Below are 24,419 nucleotides of genomic sequence, written 5' to 3'. Positions count from 1 at the left end.
GTAATTTAACGTTAGCAACGTGCGAGATACTTCCATAAGTTATATTTTCTTGTAAATAATTGCTACCTCTATTAACCGTTACTTCCTGTCTTGTAGTCTGGCATTTTAGTAAATATCTTTCAATTTTGCCTTTATAAGCCACTACTCGATCTTGATACTCTTGACTTTGTATAATTTCACTCTCTAATTCATCGCTTTTATCAAAATAATTTTCAATTTTCAAATCAAGATCTTTTAAAGTTTCGTTTTTTTTCAATTAGCTAATTTAGTGAATCATACAAATCAGGATAATTAGGAAGTGTTTCTAATAACGATTTATCAATTTTATTTATTAATTTTGTAATCAGCTGTCTGATTACTGCTCTTTTAGACTTTAATTTTTCAAAATCATCCATTATAAACAGCTCGCACGTTACTATATTAAATACAATACAATTAATACAATAAAATATCAAAATAAATTACCGACTTAAGGGAGACCAAACAAAACAAATGTTAACTTACATTTCATGCAGATGGCCTATTCCTGGTCGATGCACCATGACTCGAATTCAACAATAATTACACAAATTGTAATATTTAAAAGGATTTTATTTCATTGTGGTTCAGTGATTAAATCCAAACTGAAACTTAAGAAGTGCAGAAAAAAAAATTGTTTGCGCTCAGCTCCATCTGTTATTATAAATCCTCAACAAATATATATAAATCATATGTCATTTAAATACTCTACAGAATATTATTAAACAACGCGTTGATATTTCGGTAATTTCATGGATTTAGGCTTAACAGCAAAAAACCCTCCGGCCCAGTACAGACACTCAAGAAATGACTTAAGTAAATAAAATATCTATGGAAATATATATAAATCATATGTCATTTAAATACTCTACAGAATATTATTAAACAACGCGTTGATATTTCGGTAATTTCATGGATTTAGGCTTAACAGCAAAAAACCCTCCGGCCCAGAACAGACACTCGTGAGAGAGACTGCCGGCCTCAGCGATAAGCGCGCGTTTGCGCTTCCCGCCGCGAAAGGGTTTTAAGGGTTCTGAAGCCAAAGAAACTTGGTTACATTTGCGATATGCATGAAATTGTATAATTATTTCAATTAAAATATTTTTTTTTGAATTTAAATTATGCTTTTTGTTGGAAAACATGCATTTTTATAATTGTTTTAAGAACAAAAAAAATAATTTATGTTTTTTGTGCTATATACAATATTATGAATGTTTCATGTAAAGTTATTTCTCAAATTTATATTTCTATTCTGGTACACGGGATTTTATAATTATTTTAAGCAAAAATCAGTTTTTAAAAATTTATCTTTTTCTTAAGCCGTATGCCGGTTTAAGTAGAATCAGTTTGAAAATCAGTTTTAAAAATTTTGTTTGTTCTATATTTCTAAAGTATTTAACATATATTTGATTAAATTGCATTCATAAATGTTTAAATAACTGTTTTATTAACTGTTTTATTTGGAGATGTCAGATATACAATTTGCTTTCGTTGAGGACTTTTTGATGGAACCATATCCGCATTCACGTTATATGGAGAGGAGAACCACAAAACTTCCCATGCTTAGCCTGGCTTCAAGGGAATTCTAATTCATGATCCGGCTACCACTGAAGATATTTTACATCATCAGCATGGTCGGTGATAGTTGGGTGCAGAATTCGTATCGAGCATTCATCACTGGGATTTCAATCGATTTCAACCTGGGCTAGGTCATTAGGATGCGAGTGGTCTAACCCTTGAGCCATCATGGATCAGAAAAAACATATTCAGAAATTTTGATTTGTGGAAAAGTGTTTAAAAAAAATTCTATCACGTGCCATTTTTTTCACAAATTGAAAATACAGATTTTCTTTGCCACCAATCCAATGAATTGCAATCTAAAGAAAGGGATAAGCATTCAGAGATGTCAGCTGCTCCGGACACGCCAAAGTAGTTAAAAAAAAGGTAAATAACTAATAAGTGAATTTTACAAATAAAAAGTGGTGAATTATATAAGCCTACAAATTAATTAGAAATAGTGGTGGACAAAAATCTACTAAATTGAATTTATTAAACCAAGAATCACAATTGATTAATTACCACTTTAAAATACACCGAAGAACCATTACATTATGACCACCCTCCATCTATAACATTGGGCTAGACCAAGTTTTCATGGTTTCTCACCCAGGAACAATGTTTTCATGGGACACATTAGGACCCATAATCCTCATAGAACAATCCCTGACGTCTGTAAGCTACTTGAACATAATTACAGACCAGGTTCACCCATTCATGGCAACAGTTTTTCCTGCGGGGGATGGTGTTTACCAACAGGATAATGCACCATGTCATAAGGGTCGAATCGTCATGGATTGGTTCGAGGAACATTCCAGTGACTTTCAAGTCATGTCTCGGCCCCCAAATTCCCCTGACCTTAATCCAATAAAGCATTTGTGGCCCTATTTGGAAAACCAAATTCGTTCTGCCAAATTCGTCCTGTACTAATTTGTTCTCTTTGTACTGAATTGTTGTCTGAGACTTTCATTTACACATTTGATATATTGATTCTCAAGCAGTTTTTTTTGTTACGTGCTGATTTCATGAATGAAAGCTACAGTTTTTGATGTATACCCGTTTTCACATGAAACTCCAATAGTTTCGAAATGAATAATTCTATTGATTAATTGAATTTTTATTTAATTGAATTTAATATAAAAATTATGCACGAAACACTACTGCTTCACTTGTCTAAATGCCAATGTTAGATGCTGAAAAAAGTATAAGTTCGAAATTGTACATAAGAAATTATCCTAATTATAAAACTTCCATGGACTTTGCTTTTATCTCATTTAATTCAACGACAAAATTGCGTAGAAAACCGTACCTATTCATTTACCTAGATAGAAACTTCACAGTCATTAATAGTTATAAAAACAAAACTGCATTTTCAGTTCGGCAACTTTTGTAACTTTTAAACATCCCAACATATTTTGTCCAACGACCTTTAGTTTAGCTTTGTTCAATTCAGATTTATCTACATCAGACAGTATCACTCGTCTGAATAATAAAGGTTCAGCTTTTTCCCTTGTAAGGAATATGCAAAATAGGAAGATTTCACCATATATTTAAGCCTAATTTGTAAAAAATCCACATGAGACAGAAATGGATAATGCATTTGAAATTATTTTAACAAATAATCACTTTCTCTTCACTGAAAAGTAGCAAGCCCGTGTAAGAAAAATTTTGCATACTATTTTAAAATTAGCTATTATAGATCGGTCAGATTCTCAATGGTAATAAATAAATAAGTAACTCATAAGTACTAATCATTAATTATTTTTAGTTTTCGAAAGTATGAAAAATAATATGAAATATTTCATTAACATTATATCATAACTATTATTATTCCATTTTCCATACAAAGTGGATAGGAGTTTGCCATATTTGGAACGCGAGGTCTTGTTATACTCTTCTATCAGATGTTATTTCGGAAATAATCATATGTTTATTATTGTTAATAATCATTTGTTACATTAACCCTGTAAACAATTTGTATACTACAGTAGTTTAAAGCCTTTATACAAAATTGAATGCAATGTAAAAAAATTCGAAAATATCTGTAACCAGTATTTTATGCAAAGTTTCTCATTATCCCAAAGTTTAGTTAAATGAAAAACCATCTTATTTTAGTTGCACCATAAATTGTTAAATTGTGAAGTATGATAGAAAAATACTTCCATGGTGCAAACTAACTGCACCAAAATTTGGTTAAAGACAAAACTTTGACGGTGGCTGTAAACTGAACGATGTTTGTTTAGTATGGCATGTTTTCTTTACAACTCGGAAACGACTAATGCATGTTGTTTCAAGTACCAACTTATTTAGGTAAGTATATATTTTATTTGCATTAATTGAAGTTAAGAAGTGTTATAAAATAGTTTGTCATAAAACAACCTACTTACGGTAAATAGTTTTGTTACGACAAATGAAAACAACCTTATCCTGCAATTGAGAGCTTTAAAAATACCTAATAATGATGCAAACTTCCTCTGCTTTTATAGAATAAAAAAAAGAAAATGAAAATCGGTGTTTTGTTTCCCCAAAATATCTACCTTTGGTGCAATTTTCTACTAAAAATACTCGTGAAAGTTCTACTACTAGTGAAAATACCAAAATATGGTAAAATTGAGCTTAAATTTATGTATCCAGGAAATGAATATCAATGTTAGGTGCAATGTGGCTCGGAATTTGTCATAGTGTATTTCATATATATTTACAATTTCAATAAGATTTTTGAAAAGATCACCTATATTCTTCTCGCTGATTATAAATAAACTAAAGAATGATCGTGCAGAACCAATAAAAACAAAAAATAGTTGCCCAAAGTTGCATTCATTCATTTTAGTGATGAAAATAAAAAAAAGGAAGGTTCAGTAAATTTTTTCTAATTTTAGACATAACAATGATTTGGAAATTAAACAGAATTTTTATATTATATAAAATATAAATATATAAAGTAAGTATCCCTCAAAATATATAAAGTAAGTATCTAAACAATTTCCAGTTTTTCTCCGAAATTCAAAATGTTAATATTCATTATGTTATATTCATACATATATGTGAAATAACGGTGGAGCCACACCGATATTTTTCAGTTAATTAAGAGTCCAAACAGCATGATTAACGAGTCCAGTTTCGGCATAATCTTTTTTTATTTACTAACGATGCTGAAAGCATACATCTCAGCCCCCTCCAAGTTGGAGAGGGGAAGACTCATATCCCGTCTAAACTGACGTACGTTAGCTAGGCATTATAAACAACAAAAAGACACGCAAAAACATTCGGCCCTGCGTTTTATAGGATGCTTAGAAAGTGTGAAGAGGCCAGTCATTATTGCCTTTTCTGTATTCTTACGCCTCATCAAAATTATTTATTACTCATAGCAAATCGTTTAATCTTTCCTTATATGGAAGTGAAAGATCTTAAAATAACTTCTCTTTTGAAATATAAATCTAATTATTATTCATTGGCATGTTTTTAGCCTTGAAGTCCCAAAATAGAATTTCTACCCTTATCCTTTACCAAAGATATTTTATAAAAACGAATGAAGTTTTAATGCTTTTATTAATACAAAAGTATTTATAATTTTTATATTACATCCCCTCCCAAAAAATTTTGGTAAGCCAAAATAAAATTTTAGAATACTATGAATTTATAAACTTTATGTTGGTATGACTGTCCTCTTTCTTATAAATAACCTTTTTTCAACATGTGAAAAAATTATTTGCAGTAACAACTATAAAACACAATAATAAAATTTATCTGTTTAGTGAACTAAACAGAAAGAAAAATTAAACATAAATTTATAACTTTTCTACTAAACTTTTCAAAAATTTTTCCACACAAGAATATACAAATTTTTTTATGCAAAACGAACTGGACAACAAGTGTCATTTAATCAGAATTTAAGATTCTGTATGGTTAATGGGGTTATTTACTTGATGAAAGTCTGTATTCCCCGTTAAAACTGAGGAAAACAGAATTTCATGAAGCACTGTGAAATTGAGAGATCCGGACTGGACAATACAAAAATAGTTTAGAAAATTTTTTCTCCCTGAGATGAGAAAAAAAAAATTTTTTTTTTTCAAGTTTCCTCGCCAAACATCTCCACACGCGATTCGGATCTCTCAAAAATATAGGGATTACTTCTTCCTTTGAAGAAAGCAAAAAAATTTGTTCTTTTGGATACTATTCATGATTTAATTCTAACATTTGTGGGTTGTGATTTTTCCTAAGTTTTGATACATGTACTATTTCAAAATTTTGTACTATTAATTTTTTTGTACTTTTAATTTTTTTGTACTATTAATTCATGTACTATTAATTTTTTTTTTGTGATCAGTTTCTTGGTCATTCTTTCTTTTTCCAATTTTTTCTTTTCTTTTTGTTACCTTTCACCTTATTTTTTTCAATGTTTTCTTTTTTTTGAAACATCTTCAACTTTTATTTTTTCGATGTTTACTTTTACTGAAACATCTTCAACTTTTACTTTTTCGATGTTTACTTTTACTGAAACATCGTTAACTTTTTCGATGCTTACCTTTACTGAAACATCTTTAACTTTTATTTTTTCGATGTTTACTTTTATTGAAACATCAAACTTTTATTTTTTCAACAATTTTTTAACCTTAACTTTTTGAGAAGTTTTCTGTCTAATGTGCAAAGATAAGTTGTCATTGTTTGAATTAGCAGAGGTGATCAATCTCTTACCAAATTAAGTAACAACTGGACCGACACAATCAATAGACAAACAAAAATCTTTGCAAGTTTACAACCCTACTGAAGCATATGGTAAATCAGTATCAAGTATAAAAACTTAACTGAGTTAAAAATTTCGCCTATATTTCATAATAAGGGAAACTCACAAATTTTGTTGAGTGTTAACTGTCCTTTTGTTTGGGTAACATTTAAGTTTTCACATTTTTTTTCATAGGAATATTTAGTTTTGACCAAGTCCGAAAAAGCAAAAGTTTTACAAATTTCCTTTAAGTTTTTTTTTTTTTTTGATTTAATCGTGTTAAATCATTAGGAAACAAAAGTTTAAAAAAGGAACTTAATTTTGTTTGCCATTACTAATTTAATTGACGTTTAAACCGCATTTATTTCCTTCAAAAACATTTTAAATGCACTATAAAAACAATATATCATATTTTAAAAAAAAGCAACATAAACACAAGAAATGCAATTATAACTCTTAAAAACATTCAATTCAATTATTCATAATAAAAAGTTTTATCATTACTCATATCTAATTTCAGTAAAATATGATCACCCTACTCTCCAACGTCGACCTTCATCAATTTCGTTGAAGAGAAAAAAAAAATATCATAATTTAAAAATAAAACGAATATTAATATAAGAAATGCAATCCAACATTAATAATATACTCAATTATTCAGAATAAAAAATTTTTTTGATCACTAAAATATGTAATCATAACAGTATCACAAATTTTGAGAAAGAAGAAAAAAATAATTTATATATCACTTTTTCTCCTTCAATACTTGGCGATGAGAAAAAAAATCATTAGCGCTCTTTCTTTTTTTTATTAATCACTAAAAATCAAAGAAATAAATGTTTTAGAAAAAAAAATACTTAAAGGATACGTAGCTGGATAAAGTTCTAATTAATCCAAAATATATCTTGAAAGCCACAGCATCAGATGAAAGTTGAAAGGAAAAAAATTATTCTTTTTTTTTCTTTTCTTTTCGTGAAAATAATTCATAAATTAACACCGAGAGTGAAGGAGAAATTGAAGCTTATTTTTCTTTGAGTTCTGAGTAGGAGGGAGGGAATGCCGAACATCTAAGTAGACCATCATAAACCATTTCGGTGTGTGAAAACACTTCATCGACGATTAAATCCAGAGCAGTGGGGAGTCCAATCAAGTTTTTCTCTTCAATCCAAGGGGGTGAAAACTCATCCTTCCTTCTCGACGAGGTAGCAGTCACGTTAGGCCTAGTTCCCAATATATAGAATTGCTAAGTCCGCGAAGCCAACATCCTGCCGGCTTGTAATACCGGTGTATCCACACCGATATTTTTTAGTTAATTAAGAGTCCAAACAGCATGATTAACGAGTCCAGTTTCGGCATAATCTTTTTTATTTACTAACGATGGTGAAAGCATACATGTCAGCCCCCTCCAAGCTGGAGAGGGTAAGACTCATATCCCGTCTAAACTGACGTACGTTAGCTAGGCATTATAAACAACAAAAAGACACGCAAAAACATTAGGTCCTGCGTTTTATAGGATGATTAAAAAGTGTGAAGAGGCCAGTCATTATTGCCTTTTCTGTATTCTTACGCCTCATCAAAATTATTTATTACTCACAGCAAATTGTTTAATCTTTCCTTATATGGAAGTGAAAGATCTTAAAGTAACTTCTCTTTTGAAATATAAATCTAATTATTATTCATTGGCATGTTTTTAGCCTTGAAGTCCCAAAATAGACTTTCTNGTTCATTTTATCTCCTTCAGTTGGTTTTTCCCTAGTTTCCTTTTCTTTTGCAGAAAGGTCTACTTTGGGATTTTCACCTGCAAATGCAGTAATTTGAGTTGTATTTTTGTCATTTTCAGCCATAAATTACCTCAAATAAAAAGCTCAGGTAAAGAAAGTCAGCCCAGCATTGCCTGAGTTACTGGGTAAGGCAATTACTCTAGATGTTCGCCAGTCAAACTAGAGGCTCCGTTAAGACACTATAACCGCAGTGCCATTCACCCAAGGCACGGGTCGCGTAACACCTGGGTTACGGGAGTTGGTTCGCGACCTCCTATTTGTTATTCAGAGGCTATCCTGTCAGTGCTACAGGACATTCGGCTATCCACCACCTGCCGTCGCGCCTGGTAGCCGCTCAAGCCCCAGGGTCATTAGGTCACAGTCATTAGTTATAAAAACAAAACTGCATTTTTAGTTCGGCATCTTTAGTAACTTTTAAACATCCAAACATATTTCGTCCAACGACCTTCAGTTTGGTCCTGTTCCATTCAGATTTATCTACATCAGACAGTATCACTTGTCTGAAAAGTAAAGGTTTAGTTTTCTTTCTTGTAAAGAATATGCAAAATAGGAGCATTTCACCATATATTTAAGCCTAATTTGTAAAGAATCCACATGAGACAAAAATGGATAATAAATTTGAAATTAACTTACCAAATAATCACTTTCTCCTTACTGAAAAGCAGCAAGCCAGTGTTAGATAAATTTTATATACTATTTTAAAACTTAAAAAATTAGCTATTGCAAATCAGCCAGATTCTCAGTGGTCGAAACTCTAAAAAAGTTCTCCAAATCTTTAAAAAATAAATAAATAAGTAGCTCATAATTACTTATCATTAATTATTTTTAGTTTTCGAAAGTATGAAGAATAATATAAAATATTTAATTAACATTATATCATAACTATTATTATTCTATTTTCCACACAAAGTGGTTAGGAGTTTGCCGTATTTAAACGTGAGGTCTTGTTATACGCTTCTATCAGATGTTATTTCGGAAATAATTATATGTTCATTATTGTTATTAATATTTCACATTTACAGAAGATTAAAAATCATTTGTTACATTGACCCTCTAAATAATTTGTATACAACAGTAGTTTAAAGCCTTTATACAAAATTGAATGCAATGTAAAAAAATTCGGAAATATCTTTAACCAGTATTTCATACAAAGTTTCTAATTATCCCAAAGTTTAGTTAAATGAAACACCATTTTATTTTGGTTGCGACATAAAGTGTTAAATTGTGAAGTATGATCGAGAAATACTTCCATGGTGCAAACTAACTGCACCAAAATTTGGTTAAAGAGAGAACTTTGACGGTGGCTGTAAACTGAACGATGTTTGTTTAGGATGGCATGTTTTCTTTACAACTCGGAGACGACTAATGCATGTTGTTTCAAGTATTGACTTATTTAGGTAAGTAAATATTTCATTTGCATTAATTGAAGATCATTTCTTAAATTTAGTTGGAGGTATGAAATAGATATATAGGATCCTTGATGGCGATGATATCATTAAATCTATTAAATTAAGTAGAATGAGATGGGCCGGGCATGTAGTGAGAATGAGCCCAGAACGAACAGCATTGAAAGTCTCTAATGCCTCCAATAAAAGGCCAAGAGGAAGGCCCGAAAAGAGATGGAAGGACTGTGTAGATGAGGATTTTGCCATCCTAAAAGTAAGGAACTGGAAAACAATTGCTGGGAGAAGGGCAGAATGGGAAAAGCTTCTGAGGAAGGCCCAGGCCCACAAAGGGCTGTCGTGCCAATGCTGATGATGATAAAATAGTTTGTCATAAAGCAATAAATAGGTGTTTCGTTTCTCAAAAATATCTACCTTTGGTGCAATCTTCTACTGAAAGTACTCGTGAAAATTCTACTACTAGTGAAAATACCAAAATATGGTAAAATTGAACTTAATTTTATGTAGCTCGAGGAAATGAATATCAATGTTAGGTGCAATGTGGCTCAGGATTTGCCACAGTGTATTTCATATAAATTTACAATTTCAATGAGATTTTAAAAACGATCTCCTGTATTCTTCTCGCTGATTATATATAAACAAAAGAATGATCGTGCAGAACCAATAAAAACAAAAAATAGTTGCCCAAAGTTGCATTCGTTGATTTTAGTGATGGAAATAAAAAAAGGTAGGTTCAGTAAATTTTTTCCATTTTTAGACGTAACAATGATTAGAAAATTAAGCAGAATTTTTATATTACTTTCAGAATATATATGTAGTAATAAATATATAAAGTATCTAAACAATTTCCAATTTTTCTCTGAAATTCAGAATTTTAATGTTCATTATGTTATATTCATTACATATATATATAACATAATGAATATTTTTTTTTCTAAGCAAATGAGTACCTTAAAAATTAATAGATTATCACCTTTGAACTTTAGACTTAAATATTTTATAAATTATACCAGTTTGGAAAGATTATTTAGCTAGCTAAGTGTTTTTCAAAATAACATCACGTTAATGTTGAAAACATAGTCATTGCCTAGTGTACATTCATACATAAAATTATATGTAACACATTGAATTATGAAAGAATTTTTATTGGTTTACTGACTGGTTTTAAATTTCCAATACACAGTAAAGGTCAAAAATCAATGACGATTTAATATTTTAAGATATTCATGCGTTAAATTTTTGAAATATGATGAAACAAAGTATTGATTCTCTCAGAAAGCGTGCATTGCAAACAAAAAAGAAATGAAACAGACCAAGTATTGAAACGATATCTTGTCTTGATTCATCTTTCTACATCTATAAATAACTCAAATCAAATATCTATCGTAATCTCAAGTTGAACAAATGTCTGAGGCTGAATTGATATATGCTAATTCACACTTGAGACAATTTACTCACATTTTTCGATCGTGGCATAAGAAATCAACTATATGTTTAATCAATTCGTTTCACATGAAATGATTTGTATATAAATATACCTTTTCGAGATAAATTTTGAAATTACGAGAAAACTTGAACAAGATTTGATACTTCAAGAGTAAGATTATTTTCTGATAGTTCTTTTAAAAAATTATAACATTTATAATGATTGATATTGTAGCAATTTCCACAAGCTAAATAATTAATTACTATGAAAGTCAATTATTCAGTGACAAAACGCATCGTATTATATTTGTAAAAATTTGAAATGAAATTCCTTATAAATCTTAAAGAAACCTTAAAGAATCATTATCTAACTCAATAAGGATTAAAACTAGTTTTTTGACAGGGAAAACAAAGATAAAGGCATGAATTTTAGGCATTGGAAATGTTTTGTATTAACGATTAACCTGCTTTAGTGGATATTTTTCATTTATTGCGCATTTGGTTCAGTAGTATTGCAACCATATGATACAAAAATCAGATATATCTTTTTATGTTTAAAAAACAAATTGAATTAAATGAACGTCTTGCTTATCAAAGATTAATGTTAATAATGAAATAAAAGAATAGCCTGCTCCAAGTGTTTTCAAAAATTAGTTTTGAAACATTGAAAAAAATGTTTTTAAATTTGACATAATTAACAATATCAATAAAAGTATTCCTCAAATATTATTGATTTTTTTTAAATAAAATAGTCATTAATTTTCTCTTATTTCAGCTTTTATTTTTTCTGAGTTACATGAATTCATACTGTTGAAAAATGCAGTAACAATATGTCTAAAGAATATGCCGACTTCTAGTTTAAGTCTTCAGTTCAAATAGTTTTCAAAAGTGCTTTGTAAATATATTTGTAAGCAGATTTTTTTCATACAGATTCTTTTATTACATGTATGTAGCATATTGTACAGTTGTGTTTTATTTCATTTTCTAACCTTTGTTGAACAGCTGACCATATTCGGGGTTTCAGCTACCAAAGTGTAACTCCGTAGCCTTGTAATTTTGAATCCAATCCGAAAACAAAAGGTCCTGGATCAAGTATTGGGAGAAATTGGCCTTTGTAGACTACTCTTTCATGGAACTAACCCATATTTGCATTGCAAAACCCTGAACCCTGAAAGAAACCTAAGAAAAACCCTGAAAATTTCTCAAAGTTAGCCTGATGGCAAGAGAAATCTAACGCATGATTCGTCTACCACTGAGGATATTTTACGTCATCACTGTGGTTGGGATGTAAGCAGAGTGTAAATTCAATTCTTAGCCATCGCTAGGATTTGAACCCCGGGCACCTCATTGGGATGCGAGTGCTCTATCCCCTGAGACAACACGACTCGTGTTTAGTTATTGATAAAAGTTACACGTTTTAAATATTGGTAGGTAGTGCTTATAATTAGTAGTGCTTTAATATAGGTAGTGCTTATAATATAGGTAGTGCTTATAATTTTTATAATGGAAGTAACGCGTCAAATATTGAAAGTATAAGTTCGCATTATTGAGCACTTCTTTACTAGTGAAGTTCAGTGTTTTTATTTATAATATAATTTTATATATAACTTTTATATAACTAGTTTAGAGTGAAAGGTTTTAACAAAGCGACTTTTAGAGAAAATATTTAAAGCTTATTCAGTATTTCTTGATTTAGTAATTATTTATTAGAATTTTTCACTAAACTGCTTCTGTCACTAAAATTTTTCACTAAAATGTCTTTTCATGCTGAATAGAAAGTATATAAGGAAATAATTTATACGGTGATGGCAAAATTATTATGATAATTAGGTTTTGCCCAGTAATTCAAAAGTAAGTTCTCCAGTAAATTAAAAAGAAAATTAATTATTTTTATCCATGTTTTCTTAACATTTTTCTGATGTATTGCTACTATACTATTTGTTTAGATAACTTTTTACCAATATTAGAGTTTTGATTTAACGCTCAATTAATTCAAGACATCTTTATTAATACAATTTTTTTCATGTTTATACAGTCCGTATTTTATATTTACACAGCGAATCAGTGAAAAAACCCCAATCCATTATTCATGCATGCGAGTTTCATTATTCACGTTTGCGAGTTTAAGTGTTTATGAGTGTCTTTCCCTATTTATTACCCGCATTCCTCATTCATTATTCAACTCTGTCTTTAACTAGTGTTATTTTTAAATAAATTAAATAATTTCGAGAAACAGAATATTACCTGAATAAAAATCTCATTCACGTCAGAAATAATAAATAATAGTCGATATTTTTCAAACACTTCAAAAATAGGCGTGCCAGACGTGAAAATAAAGAAACAAAAAAGATTTGAAATTAAAAACGTAAAGTTGCCAACAAAAAATGGAAAAATATAGGTGAGAAATAAAACTAGAGAAATCACAGAACCGAGAAAGAAAAAAGATGAAAAGGGAAACAAGATAAATTGCAGTGGTCAAGAGACAAATCTGGGTAAAATGTATTTTCACGGATGGAAACATGAGGAGGAACTATTGGCGTAACCAAGGGAATCAGCACTAAAATGAATAGAACAAGATTCCAGGGTATCTAGATGAGCTGATGTGACAGGAGAGGAAATAATTTTAGCATTGTTGAAATGGAATTTATACCCAAGTTTTCAACAAAATGAAGCAGTTAAAGATTTCTTGAATTCTTGATAACGGATATATCTATCGTGTTCCTTAAGTCTGAAATTCAAAGCGTGCTTAATTTGCCCTATGTAATTAAGGTCATACTGACAAGGAATGTGGTAAATGACCCAGCGATTATCAAAGCTGATAGGATCTTCAAGAGATTTAAATTTAATTTTGTAAGCAGATCTGAAAAACTGAAACGCGAGAGAATATTATCCAAAAAAAAGGTTAAGCGACAAGTTCTTTGTAAGGATTACAGGAAGAGGGATGTTCAATTATAGATGTGTTAAATCCACGGCTAGCAACAAACAAGCAGAGAATGTTAAGTTCGGAGTTAAAAGAAAAAGTGTCAGAGCAAAGGCTATGTGCAAGGAAAAGGAAAGTATGAAATGCAGACATTTTTTGACAATTACGGTAATTAAAATTGACATGAGAGTACAAAGAGACCACAAAATGCTTATGGTAAACAGAGGTGTAAAAATAATCAGGGTAATTAGTTACAAGAACACCTGAAAAAAGGTAAAATGAAATTAATCTTCGGGTCTAAAGTAAATTGAATGTAGGGGTCAATCGAGTTGACAACAGAAAGTAGCTCTTGAAGATCAGAATCATTGTCTACTAAAACAAGCGTATCGTCTGTACATTTTTTTCGTCATAAGAATTTGAACAGTTTGAAAACTTTATCTTCGAAATAGTGCATGATAATGTCACAAAAAATGGGAGGGTGGAAGTTGGTTAAACCGTCAAATTGTTTATGGAATTGAAACGTACTTTTCTGAATATGAGAATTCCCAAAGGTATCTAAAGATATCTTCAATTTCAATGAAAGAATAGTGAAAATCTTGTAACCTTAGTTTTAAATAATCAATAGCATTAAAACATTAGTGAAAAGAGAAACAACAAGAGGGAGTACAATTTTGTTGAAGAGGGAAAGATGTAACAGGGAAACAAAATCATAAGAATTTTTAACGCTATGGATATGGTGAGGTGTTATGTTTTTGTTTTGTTTGTTTCTTTACTTTCAGGTCTGGCAAGTCTTGAAGATGGATGCCTATTTTCAAAGAGCTTTAAACATGTCGACTGTTATTTTATATTTGCTTATTTCTGAAGGGAATTATGGTTTCAATCAGGGAATAGTGTTATTTTGATTTATTTCCCAGAGTAAAATTGTGTTCTGCAAATCATAATCAGCACAGTACTGACGCAACTGAAATTTCGTCTATGAATTTCTACTAAGAATTTCATCTGTTATGAATTTCTGATACAGACATTCTGTTTCTCCCATGAAATTACAGAAATACAAATCATAATCAGAACAATAGTAACACAACTTAAAATTTCGACGATGAATTTGAATTTCGCCTGTTATGAATTTGTGGTACTGACATTATATCTCACTCATGAAATTACAGAATTACAAATCATAATCAGCACAATAGTAACACAACTGAAAATTTCGTTTATGAATTTGTATTAAGAATTTCGTCTGTTATGAATTTCTGGAACAGACATTCTGTTTCACTCATGAAGCGTGAACACGGAACCTTTAAAACTAATTCATTGCATCGTACTGTTCCCTTACAAATGACTTTTCATACTTGGAATAAAAGAGACCTACAATGTAGAATGAATGTTCACCCTACAATGTTCCAAAATTCATCTTACAATGTAGAATGAATTTATATATTTATTTAAGAACTTAAAAATTGAATATCTGGAAAAGAAAAGTATGTTTCAGAAATTTAATCAATACGAAAGTAGTTACAAAATGGGCTTTAATTCAGGCATGAATATGGGATATGTAAATAAAATAATTTTTATGATTAATGTTTAAAATACACATAGCATTATGCATACTTTATTTATGCATTATAGTTCGTTAACATAACATTCAAGTACGTAATAAGATTGGTATTTATAATACGCATCGAGAATATTTTAAGCATCGAAGTATGTACTTTGAACATAATAGTTGATATTAATAACACTAAAAATATGTATGGCACATCTAAATACTTAACTTTTTCTTAATTGTCATTTCAGGAACACATTGATTTCGGAAGAGCCATGTTTAAATCACTGATCTTGACTCTTGCTTTAGTTAGCGTTAGCTGTGCTTACGTTTGTGACCAGTTTTGCGGAATCTATTACTACGACATAGGGTGCAGACAAGGCTATCGTGCTGTTTTTGCTCAATGTAACTGCTGTGTGACTTGTGAAAAAGTTTTGTGTGAGTCTGAAATTGTTTTTTAAGTCTTTTTTGGAAGTATGCATTCCTCAACTTTTTAATAGGCGTCTCAATTGTATGAAAAACAAACACACGTGTAATATTTCCGTTAAAAATTATTTGACTAACATGCACCGAAATTACTCGAGAATCTTAAATTATAATTTATTCATAGTAATTATACCACATTAAAGCTAAAACAGTCAAATTACCATAAAAAGGATCGTTTACAAACTGTTAACTGTGAGAAAAATCATTTATTGATTTTTTTCTCCATATACGGTTAATAAGTAGAATTTTATTTTAGCCAAAAGCGCAAATCTGTCCATCTCATGGCCGGTTGAACGGAGTTTCGAATTCCAGCATTGGCACCATAATATTTCTTCTATTCCTTCAGCACATGAAGAGTTTTCAGTGTCCAGCATTCTTCAATTGGTGACACTAGACTGTTAGGATTCGAAATACTTATTCCATCTTAGATGACAGCACCATAGGGATGATTAACGGTCAAGAGTCTAATGTTTTCCATCGCTCACGATAGATGGCACCACCAAATGAATTAGTTAAATTAAATTCTGCTGTTCACGCGAAAAAGGCAACTCAATCACGATCTAACTTGAATGTACACTATCTAATAGAAATCCTAATGTTTAGTCAAGTCTCATTTTAACGTCTTAGAAACACGCTAGTTACAAAATCCTATATCTTTGTATTTATAATTTTGCAACCATTCCCGTTGTAACTGTTTTGAAACCGTACCGTTGTAACTGTTTTGTAACCCGTCGTAACTGTTTTGAAACTGCAAATTAATGTTCCTAATGATAAACTTTATGGTTAATCGGATGGACAGATTGCTCAGCGGTAATTTCATCATAATTTTAGGATGAAAATTCTAAAAGTGTGCTGTAATTAATAAGTTTTTGTCACTTAGATATTTATTTATTTTTATTTCTGAAATTGGACTTTTGAAATTGTAAAATTTATTTTAGTATCATGAGTTATTTTTTATCAAAAACAACTTTTATGCTAGTTTGCAAATTTTTCTTTTTTGGCGTTAACCAGCATGTTTTTCTCGTGAAGGTCTTATGAAGTCTCACACAGTGTGTTAAAACAATATTTTTGAAAGATTTGCTCTTAAAAATACTGTATCGAGTTACCGCAACTACGAATCTTCAGTCTTTGAAAAAAAAGTTTTTTTAGTTCAATTCTAGATCTTTATAGCTCCCCTGACTTCCATTTTATTTCAAATCATATACAATCAATTAATATAATCAAATACAGCAAATCGATATAATAAAACGTAGCAAATAAATTTTTAATAACTGTTGTGTTTTAATTCTCAATTAAGTTTTAAAAATGAATTTCTAATTTTTTCCAGGGAGTTTCAAAAAAATTAAAATAATACGAATTTTTACTACATTGAATTCGACGAAAAAAATATTTGTTCCATACCATATATATTATAGAAAAAGAAATGAATGAATATTTAATAAATTTATACAAATTTATTTAGGATAAAAATTCAAAATTGAGTGTTGGTGATAATCACTGAATGAATACCATCATGATTAATAAGCATTTTGCAAATAATACAAACATATTTGTAATTGATTTATAATTGAGAAAAGATATTCGTTAAATAATTACATTTTAAAAATAATCTTACTGTACAAATAAACATAAGTTACCTTGTTTGCGAATTTTTTTACATTTAAGCGAATATTCGTTATTAAGTATTATTATTAAATAATGCATATTTTATTTTCAAATCATTATGTTTTTATAGGAATTCAGAAATAATATTTTCCCAAAACTTATGTGCTGCCACTATGTGTATAAATGTTTCATAATAAGAAATCGTATTTTGAATTTTTATATTATTATTAAAAAATGCATAATTTATTTTAAAAACGTTATGTTTTGTGGGAATTAATAAATAATATTTTTACAAAATTTTTGTGCATTTATGTCACAATGCGTGTAAATATTATCATAATTAAAAATCGTATGATGAATTTTCATATTATTATTAAATAATTCATATTTTATTTTGAAAACATTATGCTTTTATGAGAATTAAGACATAATGTTTTCGCAAAATTTATGTTCTTGCACGAAGTGCATGATATAATCATTCACTAAGGGAGGCTAATTTTTGGAAAAACAAATAAGTTGCAGGCGCATTCTTTAGTAAACAATGCAACAGGAGTGTTATTTATTGTGTTAGTTACTTTCACAATTAAAAACTGCAATTTGATTTTTAATGATTTTTTATGAGGATTTCTGACCGCTGAAAAGCATTCGATAGATAGTTTTCTGCAAATCAAAATACTGTAAAAGAAAAAAAATGGTCAATTTATGATTTGATGGACCATTTAATGGGTCATAATGTGCTTAATTTTGTAAATTTACTTCCATTTGGTAGCCTTGAAAAAAGGGTAAGTGAAGTATTTATTTTTAAAAAGTGAGTTTGTTCGTAGTCAGATAAGCTTTTGCAGTTCAATGTACCAAATAAAATATGGTTTAAAAAGCCAAAAATAGAGTTTTCATTATGAACAAGTAGCATTATTGAAAGTTGTAGTTTAAATTTCATATGCTTTTCACCTCAACGGCGCATTTAAATTGGGTTGGAAAACTACTCGCATCATTTTTTATCCATTACTCTTCAAACTTACAGCGGTTGACAGCGATAACGATGCGTTAGATTTTGAAAGCTAATATACTTTAAGATTAAGCAGATGGATTCAAAAATATGTATTCAAAAATTAAAATGCAGGTCGAGAGAATCTAAGTATACATATTTCACACGGAAATATACATGCGAAAATACCACGATAAGCCGATAGACAGCCAATAAATCCATTCACCACTGTAAATCTGGCGTCCCTGTTCAAGAAACTGTTGTAAACTGTAACTGATTGGACACTATTTGATTTTTATAAGAACGTACCAGCGCAAATGCAGTGTAAAAGCATGTAATTAAGCATTAATCAGAAGTAAGTTAAAATTCACGTTAGACAAACAAAAACAATGATTTATGACCTGTTTACAATAGCTAATAATCAAGCAGTTTGCATATAAATTGAGGTTTACAGTAACTGCTAGAAAGATAGTAAACAAGCAACTTTGGTTACAACAGTGCTCTTTATCGGCTAATCGTGGCATCTCTGCTCACATATTGCTGTATGAGGTTTGCTTATTTTGATCTCCTCTACATGTCTTTATACATTTGCCATACATTTTTGAATTAACCTGTATCACCAAGGAGAAAGTTTCAAGTCTATATGCAATTATTTTACAGATCCGGGAGATTCATGTGTGAACTATGCTGAGCCCGCAGCTATCAGTCCAGGAAATGTTCCAAGTGCAGAAAATAGAGTACCTGTAGTAACTAGAAGCTATCCCCGATGTGCTCAAGGACTTTATTGTAATGAATACACTCACGAATGTCAATATATTAATGGATAAGCATAAAATATGGATAATTTTTTTGCTTCGCTTGAAAAGTTTTATTTTTTATATAAATAAAACAATATATAATTAATTATATTATTCTAGTTTATTGCTTTTTATTATGTGCAAGCTTCTTTTTTCTGATTGTTTCTTTTGGTATATAGGGTTGTCCTAAATATTTATATTTACAGCTCTTGTTCAAAAGGAAGTTTAAAATGTAAATGCAAATTAATATTAAAGGAGAATCAAAAATACTATTGAAATCTTTTAAATAACACCAAAGAAACACCAAAACTAGTTTTATAGCAAGATGAACTTAGATTAATTGAAAAATATAATTTTTTTAAGATGAACTCTTGTCTCAAAATAATAATATTATTTCCCCCAAAAATGTAATAGTAATAACGCTTTAACTTATTTTATTGTCTATATTAAAGTCTTAAGATATATTTTGGCAATTCCACATATTACCTGTCATAATTTTAAAAAAATGAGTTACAGTTGCAGATAACTGTAACTATTTTTGAATTTAGTTCTATCGCCTCCGGCAATCAAACAAATTTTGATGATAAAATATAAAAAAGTAATTAAAAATATCTATACATTTAGAATTATTTATAAATACTTAACAATTAAGTATTAGTTTAAAGATGATGAAAGTTTAGAAACAGAAATATCAGATAAGAAATTAAGTGTGCTCTAACTAACATTTATGTAGGAAATACTATAAAATATTTTATATTTTAAATCAGTTATTGAGACTGCTAACCACACGAAATTGCACAACAAATAAGCATTAAAATAAGTTATTTTATTTGCAAGACATCGAATAATCACTACAAACAATTAACAATCATAATTTGCAAACAATTGACAGTCACTTCAAATAGTAGTTTTGCTTTAACTATCCGTCCAATTAAATTTTTTAAGGAAATACATGCATGAAAGATTATATTTCGACACTGTAAAAATCCTGTAATTTGATCCGATACTGTAATTTGATCCGGTACATATTATACTTAAAAATCCATTTTTACCATAAAATTTTATGGAACAAAAATTCAGTAACTGTAATTGTTACAGCAATATTTACTTCTCTTTACCTTCTTTTTTAAAGTGTTAAAGAACGTATATAAAAGCCAGTACAAATAAATATTGTTCCGGTGATAGTCATGAAATTGATAAATAAATCTTGAGAAGATGAATTCATCATCTGTTTGAGAACGATTTCTACTCTTGATTTCGGAATGATGATTCATTTTCGACTGCAGAAACCTTCGTTAGCCTTGTTTTGTAAAAGCAGATTCAATCTCGATATAAAAAGGTTGTTTGTGCAAGCTTAATGCAAACCTCATAAAAGAGTTTAAATTTAGCCTTGTTTCAAGCTTGCATGGTTTGTTTGCTAATCAATTTAAAACCTTGCTGGACTTAGTGATAAATGCTACTGATGACATTAAAATCAACCTTTCATTGCTACATGGGATTACCATTTCTCAAAAAACATTTTGTTAACCTTTTTTTTATAAAAATAGTGTGAATTAATTACTAACTCATCAATGCTCATAGTAGTAGACTAATTTTATCAACCCTTATTAATTTTCAGCTTTTTTAAATAATTATTTATTATAAATGTGTATACTTGCGTTTTGAAATATTTAGAATTTATTGTGAACTTCTAAAATTCCATTACTGCCACTGAACTGGCATTTGATATTGAATTCTCAAACTGTTTTACAAAATAAAAGCGAAATTCGATTTAATAAATCCCTTCTAATAGTTTTTTACGTAATAGGTATATAGTTTAATTATTAATCATGAATTAATATTTATATAGATTCTATATACAAGGAGAAAAAAAATTCCATTCAAACTACCGTATTTAATTATATTGACGTTTCTTGTATAAAATAACCCATAGTTCTCAAAATGAAACCAAAATTAATGATATTTATGTAGCATTTATTTCATAATTTTTCCGTTTCTACGGTAATGGTTTACCAATAATTCTGGTTTTTTAAAATTGCAACATTTATGACCAAAAATTATTAAAAAATTCAAAACTCAAAAGTAAAACTTAATCAAATAAACTTTGTTTTGGCTGTACCTTCTCATAATACTAAATTTTGTGACATTTACTAAACTTTGTCACATATTATAACACTATATTTCATAAAAAAACAACAAAAAAAAACAATTTCCAAATTGCGTCGTTAAAAACTACAAACACAATTGGTGTTCCCATAGAGCCAGAAACATGGTATATCTAACTATATACTGGTAGTTTTGATTACACTTTTTTCTCAGTTAAAAATCCGTAAGATAAGTTAAAGTTCGACAGACAACTTGCATGATGGAATTTTCTATCACTACAAGTGTTAGCTTTAAACTTGACTTATACAAATTTTTCCCCGATTAAAAATATTTCAAAATTTTTGGCATATTGTTAAAAGCATAATACACATTGTTTTAGATATTTGACTTTTGTTACAAACAACATTCGGGAATAATAAAAATATTAGAAGTTTTTAAATTTGGTGCAGAATTACTAATAATGTATTAATATTGTAAGTGTATATCTTCTCAAAACGAAACCCGATTTTTTGTTGACCAAACTACATAATAAAATATTTCATCTAATGTCTTGGGGCCGTTCATGTAAATGTAGTATTCTCATTTCATGATTGATTACTTTGAAATCTTACATTGAAATTCTTACTTTGAAATCTTACATTGAAATTCTTACTTTGAAATCTATACTTTTAAATATAGATATTTTAAAAACTATTTTTAACTGTTAAAAGCCTTAACAATTAGAATTATGAAATTTTAAATTATATAAGGCAAAAAATATTATAATACGCTTATAAAAACAGAAATGGACAGAGAAAAATCATCATTATTCTTAACTAAAAAACATTTGCACGAAAAAAATTACGTCATGTTTATAAATATTTTATTACTCTTCAAGCCTCGCCGAAATCCCGTATACTTTAATACAAATTTTAATGTTTTTAAAATTACACTCAAAAAAGTTCTTTGAAGATAATTTCACATGATGATTGAATCATTAATGTTGTCATACATTCAGTATAACATTTCATAACTTATATGTAATTTTGGAAATTTTATAAAAAAAAATTACTTTTTCTAAATTAATTATTTCCTGTTTCAGAAATCGTTTTTAAAAATTGGCATCATGCTTTTCATAATATTGGCATGATTAATTAAAATAAAAACATTTTCTTCAAATATACTTTGAAATAACCTTTTATCATTTCTTCAAATAAATGCATATTTTACCGTTAATGACCGAAATCAAGAGAATGTCGACTTTCACAGGTGAATCTCAACAATCACATTATCGTTTAGGTGAATGTAAGAAAGATTTGTTTTATTTTTTATGATTTGATATTAATTTATTCCTTAATATTACAATATTTATTGGATATGTTAATATCTGCTGAGGATAGATTAGGCCCGGAGTACCTGTTAAATGCATACTAGCAGTTGCACTTGACCTTAAAAAACATTGATGTAGGGCAAATGTATACCGCCCAGTGGCACTAATCCTTAAAAAACATTGATGTAGGGCAAATGTATACCGCCCAGTGGCACTGATCCTTAAAAAACATTGATGTAGGGCAAGTGTATACCGCCCAGTGGCACTGATCCTTAAAAAACATTGATGTAGGGCAAATGTATACCACCCAGTGCAACTGATCCTTAAAAAACATTGATGTAGGGCAAATGTATACCGCCCAGTGCAACTGATCCTTAAAAAACAATGATGTAGGGCAAATGTATTCCGCCCAGTGCAACTGATCCTTAAAAAACATTGATGTAGGGCATCCCGGGCAAATGCATACTGGGAAGTAGCACTTAACTAGACCGAGTATATATTTCGGAAATTTACCAAGGCGACTCAGTGATTTCACCGGTGGAAGTCAAAAACCATCAATTTTGGTAACTCACACTAACATATATACTTGAATATTCTCAGAATCTTATTTTTTGCTATTAAGACAATAGCTACAAGCAATAGATATAAGCAAATGTTCGAATGCTAAATTTGAAAACTTAAATAAGAAAAACCAATTTGTCACAAATAATTTGTTCGATTAAATAGATTTTACATAAGAGGATAGACGTTTTTCTGGAAGCGTTTTTTTTTAAATACGCAGAAATACTGAAATTCTGACTAAGCCTTTATAGATACCACATGAAAGCTATTCTATAAATAATTTACCCACATTTGAAAAACTACGCCATACATTTTGAAACAAACTTATAAAGTTTTGAAAATATTCATTTAAACTCTATAATATTTATTACTTTTTAAAGAACAAATTAGATGTCTTATAGCAGCCAAAAATAAAAGTATTATAAAGTAGTATTATAAAGTAGAAATTAAAGAAATAGCTTAGATAAAATAGATTTGTGTTTTCAAAGTTATTTTGTTTTGTTAAGTTTAATTATTTTAGCCTTTGGCTTTCTTACGTTGCGTTATATTTTAGTAAAATATAAATTTTAGTTTCATATATTTCTTATATAAAAGCAGAAATAGTCATCGTGCGTATAATTGAATAAAATGTTTATAAAAAAATAATGCTGTTCTTAAATCGTAAAAATTATGCTAAGTGCGAAAGATAAAACTTTTGATCTTACTTAAAGATTTTCATTATAAATGTCGATTGTTATTATTCACATGGACAAAAAATTCTATTTAAATTGCAGTACTGTAAGGTAACATTTATGTATAAAAAATATAATTTTGGTAATATAACCGAAATATTTGATATTTATAAATTTTTTCTATGGAAATTTTTCTGTTCACATGGTTACGGTTTACCGGAAATTCTTTTTTTCAAAATTATTTTCATTATCAAGCATTCAGTAAACAATCTAAGGCATTAAAAAGTAAATTTAACAGAATTCATGGCTTTTAGACCATGCACTACGAAACCATGATATAATTCCTAAATTTTGCCACAATTGTAAAATTTTGTCACACATTATAACACAATACTCTATGGATAATTAATACAAAATCATTACTAAAGCGTTTCGTTAAAATTAATTGTTCTCATAATAAACCAAAACCACGGTAAATTTAACCCTATTCAGGAAGTTTTTAAAATACCTTTTTTTTCTCAGTATT

General features: G+C 29.2%; 1 protein-coding gene and 1 long non-coding RNA gene across 2 annotated transcripts in view; both read left to right on the top strand.

Moving 5' to 3' along the window:
* Positions 1 to 24,419, top strand: part of LOC107452389 (zonadhesin-like) — a 547,551-nt gene that overhangs the window by 163,781 nt on the left and 359,351 nt on the right. The window lies entirely within an intron of this gene.
* On the top strand, positions 10,931 to 19,357 carry LOC107453585 (uncharacterized). Its single transcript, XR_001585353.4, has 3 exons — positions 10,931 to 11,079; positions 15,625 to 15,811; positions 19,110 to 19,357. It is a non-coding gene; the product is annotated as an uncharacterized lncRNA (long non-coding RNA).

The sequence above is a fragment of the Parasteatoda tepidariorum genome, chromosome 4 (assembly GCF_043381705.1).
Source record: "Parasteatoda tepidariorum isolate YZ-2023 chromosome 4, CAS_Ptep_4.0, whole genome shotgun sequence".
NCBI lineage: Eukaryota > Metazoa > Arthropoda > Arachnida > Araneae > Theridiidae > Parasteatoda > Parasteatoda tepidariorum.
Note: the sequence above shows the minus strand (reverse complement) of the source record. Positions and strands in the feature narration are given on the sequence as shown.